Source organism: Chiloscyllium plagiosum, chromosome 5 (assembly GCF_004010195.1).
Source record: "Chiloscyllium plagiosum isolate BGI_BamShark_2017 chromosome 5, ASM401019v2, whole genome shotgun sequence".
Classification (NCBI taxonomy): domain Eukaryota; kingdom Metazoa; phylum Chordata; class Chondrichthyes; order Orectolobiformes; family Hemiscylliidae; genus Chiloscyllium; species Chiloscyllium plagiosum.
The window spans coordinates 2653569-2658433 of NC_057714.1; the positions used below are offsets into that span (position 1 = coordinate 2653569).

A 4865-nucleotide genomic window follows, 5' to 3' on the forward strand; every position below is an offset into this window, starting at 1 on the left:
ACCCTGGAAAGTTACACCATCAGGACTGAGGGAATGAGAGTTTGCAGATGTCTGTCTTGCTGATGAGAATTATGCTGGGAAAACCTTGGGGTGGATGAGGGGCAAAGGGTATTGAGAAGGTGGGAGGGTGGAAACAAATGAAAGCTATTGCCAGGTAGGACCAAGCCTGCATGAAAAAGAAATTGTGGAACTATGTAGTTACTGAGGGCCACATGTCAACAGGAAGTGATTCAGGTGCTTGTGGTTGTGTTACAAAGAAAATTACAGCACAGGAACAGGCCCTTCAGCTCTCTAACCTGCGCCGATCCAGATCCTCTATCTAAACCTGTTGCCTATTTTCGAAGGATCTGTATCCCTTTGCTCCCTGCCCATTCATGTATCTGTCTAGATACACCTTAAATGATGTTATCATTCCCGCCCCTACCACCTCCGCTGGCACCAACCACCCTCTGCGTGAAGGACTTTCCATGCATATCTCCCCTAAACTTCTCCCCTCTCACTTTGAACTCGTGACCTCTAGTAATTGAGTCCTCCACTCTGGGAAAAAGTTTCTTGCTATCCACTCTGTCGACACCTCTCATGATTTTGTGGGCCTCAATCAGATCCCCCACAACCTCCATCTTTCCAATGAAAATAATCTTAATGTCCTAAACCTCTTCTCATAGCTAGCACCCTCCATACCAGGCAGCATTCTGGTGAACCTTCTCTGCACCCTCTCCAAAGCATCCACATCCTTTTGGTAATGTGGCAGCCAGAACTGTACGCAGTATTCCAAATGTCAACCAAGGTCTTAAACAACTGTAACATGACCTGCCAACTCTTGTACTGCATACGCTGTCCAATGAAGGAAAGCATGCCGTATGCCTTATTGACCACTCTACTGACCTGCGTTGCCACCTTCAGGGAACAATGGACCTGAACACCCAGATTTCTCTGTACATCAATTTTCCCCAGGACCTTTCTATTTGCTGTATAATTTGGTCTTGGATTGAATCTTCCAAAATGCATCACCTCACATTTGTCCGGATTGAACTCCATCTGCCATTTCCCTGCCCGACTCTCCAATCTATCTATATTCTGCTGTATTCTCTGACAGTCCCCTTCATTATCTGCTACTCTGCCAATCTTAGTGTCATCTGCAAACTTGCTAATGAGGCAACCTACACCTTCCTCCAAATTATTTATGTATATCACAAACCACAGTGGTCCCAGCATGGATCCCTGTGGAACACCACTAGTCACGGGTCTCCATTTTGAGAGGCACCATTTCACTACTGCTCTCTGTCCTCTGTTGCCCAACCAGTTCTTTATCCATCTAGTTAGAACACCCTGGACCCTATGTGAACTTCACCTTCTCCATCAGCCTACCATGAGAAACCTTATCAAAAACCTTACTAAAATCCACGTATATGACATATACATCCCTTCCCTTATCAATCAACATTGTCACCGCTTCAGATAAATCTATTAGGTTTTTAAGACATGACCTTCCCTGCACAAAATCATGCTGCCTATCACTGAAAGCGCATTTTCTTCCAAATGAGAATGTATCCTATCCCTCAGTATCTTCTCCAGCAGCTTCCCTATCACTGACATCAGGCTCACAGGTCTGTAATTACCTGGATTATCCCTGCTACCCTTCTTAAACAAAGGGACAACATTATCAATTGTCCTTGTTTGCAAAAACGTGAAATTGAATTGTTCATTTACCATGGGGGCGGTCATTTAATAAATTTGGCTATTCTAGTTTACTAATTTTCCATGGGGATCTTAACAGAGCACAAACACCATAGGAAATGTATAAGGATGGTTTAAAACAAGTTTGATTGATAAAGTTGGCTCAAAATATTTATTTTATGGTGGTTTCCACTTCAGTATTGTGGTCAAGGTGGTCTACTACAAAGAAAATATTAGGTCAATGGAGAATTGTGGTTTATTCACAATTGGGTGAGCCAATACAACAGAATGAATTGGTGTTACTTAACTTCTTGTTTCATCCTTCCATTGCCCTTTCTCTTCCTTCCTTTTTCTACTTCTGCTAGAGTGCTTGCTGTATACATGGTGGCAAGGGCTATTACCGAGTGATGATTAGATTGTGCAACAAATCACAGGGAATTGTCACACATGTCATGGAAAAGACTGCAGGACTCTCCCACGGGTGTCCACATGTTGTAAGAGTTCCTTTAGTACCCCAGTAGCCTGCCCAATAACATTTTGTTTAACAGCACATCTTATGCTATATACAAACTATCCACCTGTGTCTGGGTTGCAAGCCTGAATCGCAAGTCAAGTGGTCAGCAGATAGATCTTGTCACTCTGCAGCCAAGTTCCAGTCTGTGAGGTGCCTTAAATGCATATGGTACAGTAGACGAGCACTATAAAGACACCAAATCTGTTACCAGGCACTTTGACATTGACGAGCATGATATGCTCATCTCATGCCTCACAACAAGCCAGTCTGTTCTATAGGAAGGGACTCAGTACTTCTTTCTTGGGAACAATGAGGGATGGGCAATAAACACTGTCCTTGTCAGTAATGGCAATTTATGAATGAATCAAATTCATAATGATTCTACTTCTTGCCAGTGATAACCCACATTGCTTCATGACTTGCGATATCTTAATCTTCCTTTGTAGCATTTCTTGATTGATGTAAAGAGGTTTCAAGAAGCACTATAAATGCCATTTTGCCCAACAACTCTTCTTTCTTTTGCAATCATAATAGCAAGGTTTTTTTGCAGATAATCTTACAGGCTAGATTTTGATTTGCAGAATCACATGAATATCTGTGATTCATTGACCCTACGTAAACCTGAAATCATCTGAAACACTGACTGATACCAAATCCCATCCACTCAACAAACCCTGCGATCACTGATGTGCCTTCCTATCAAATCCCACACTTACCCACTGGGTATATGAATAGGAAGGGTTGGGAGGGATATCGGCCAGGTGCTGGCAGGTGGGACAACATTGGTTTGGGATATCTGGTCAGCATGGACGGGTTGGACCAAAGGGTCTGTTTCCATGCTGTACATCTCTATGACTCTATGATTAGCATGTGAAGATTACATCGCATCAATCATATTGCCACAGTATGATGCCCAGAATTGAGTTCGTGAACCCAGAATGAAAACCCAGCCTGCTTGAATCTATTTTTCTGATTTGTCTCCATTAATTTTCATCTGAATTCTGTCTGGCCAATTTAGCGGCCTATGTATGTTTTCCTGAAGTAATTTACAAAAAGCTTCATAACAAACCATACTCCATATTTTTACATTGTTGCAAATATTGTTACTTTGCTGCCAATACCCATGTTCAAGTCTTTTGAGTTTGAGTTTGATTTATTGTTTGAGTTTGATTTCTTGTTCTCACATATGCCAAGATACAGTGAAAAGTGTTGTTCTGTGTGATATACAGAGAGATCGTACCATAAGGTACCTAAACAGAGTGCAGAATACAGTATTACAGCCACAGAAAAGATGCAGAGAGGGAGGTCAAAATTAACATTTGAGAAGTGGAGAGGTCTTGGATTACGTTGGTTGTTTTCCTGAGGCAGTGGGAAGTGTAGACGGAAACAATGATGGAAGGCTGGTTTGAATGATGGACTGGGTTGTGTTCACAACTCTGTAGTTTATTTTGGCAAGGTTAGTTGCCATACCACACAGTGATGCATCCAGATAGGATGCTTTCTATGGTGCATGCACAAAAATTGGGAGTAGTTTTTGCGGACATACTGAATTTCCTTAGCCTCCTGAGGAAGTAGGGACATTGTTATGCTTTCTTGACCATTGCATTGATGTGGGTGAACCAGGACAGATTGTTGGCGATCATCACTCCCAGGAGCATGACACCTCAACATCATGGATACAGACAGGGGCATGCCCTCCACTCTGTTTCCTGAAGTCAATGATTAGCTCCTTTGTTTCTCTGACGTTGACGGAGAGATTTTATGCATACTTTTTAGAAAGCGAGCAAGAAAACAATCAATAGTTCCCAAACCAGTGCTTGGGATACTGTTGGTTGTATCCATTAGTCTGAAAAAAACATTCACGGATCTGTCATTTGTCTAACTTGTCATGCTCTTAGTCATTTTCCTTTAATATTATGTATTTTTGTTACATCAACAATGCTCCTAAGGGTCACCTTAGAGATGCAGGAAGCTAGTGGTTAGGACGCTGAACCAGAAACCTAAAATCCAATAACTGGTCATTTGTGGTTCACCCCAGAAATTATCCTAAAAGCTGGCAGAGTATAATACAAACCTAAATGGTTGGCTAATGATTTCAAAGAAGTCAAAGTGACACTCCAATTGGTCTGTTCTACTTGTGACTCTGGTCATATACTATGCGGTTGATTATTTTCAACATTTCATGAATTCCAAGAATAACTTTTCTAAAAATGTATCTGACTCCTTTATATATGCAACATCCACATGCACAACATTCACTCCATTTTCTTTAATAAAACATTTCATTATTTATCTTTGCCAGGAATTGGTGTTGGAGAGACTGTTAGGTCTGAAGGTTGATATGTCCCCGGGGCCTGATGGTCTACATCCCAGGTACTGAAGGAGGTGGCTCGAGAAATCGTGGATGCATTGGTGATTATTTTCCACAGTTCGATAGATTCAGGATCAGTTCCTGCGGATTGGAGGGTGGCTAATGTTGTACCACTTTTTAAGAAAGGTGGGAGAGAGAAAGCAGGAAATTATAGACCAGTTAGTCTGACCTCAGTGGTGGGAAAGATGCTGGAGTCTATTATAAAGGATGAAATTACGACACATCTGGATAGTAGTAACAGGATAGGTCAGAGTCAGCATGGATTTATGAAGGGGAAATCATACTTGACTAATCTTCTGGAAT

General features: G+C 41.7%; 1 long non-coding RNA gene across 1 annotated transcript in view; it reads left to right on the forward strand.

Moving 5' to 3' along the window:
- The first annotated feature begins 4522 nt into the window (after window positions 1-4522).
- Window positions 4523-4865, forward strand: part of LOC122549667 — a 94606-nt gene continuing 94263 nt past the window's right edge. Inside the window, exon 1 of the long non-coding RNA XR_006311632.1 lies at window positions 4523-4564. This is a non-coding gene — a long non-coding RNA (uncharacterized LOC122549667). The remainder of the gene's footprint in view (window positions 4565-4865) is intronic.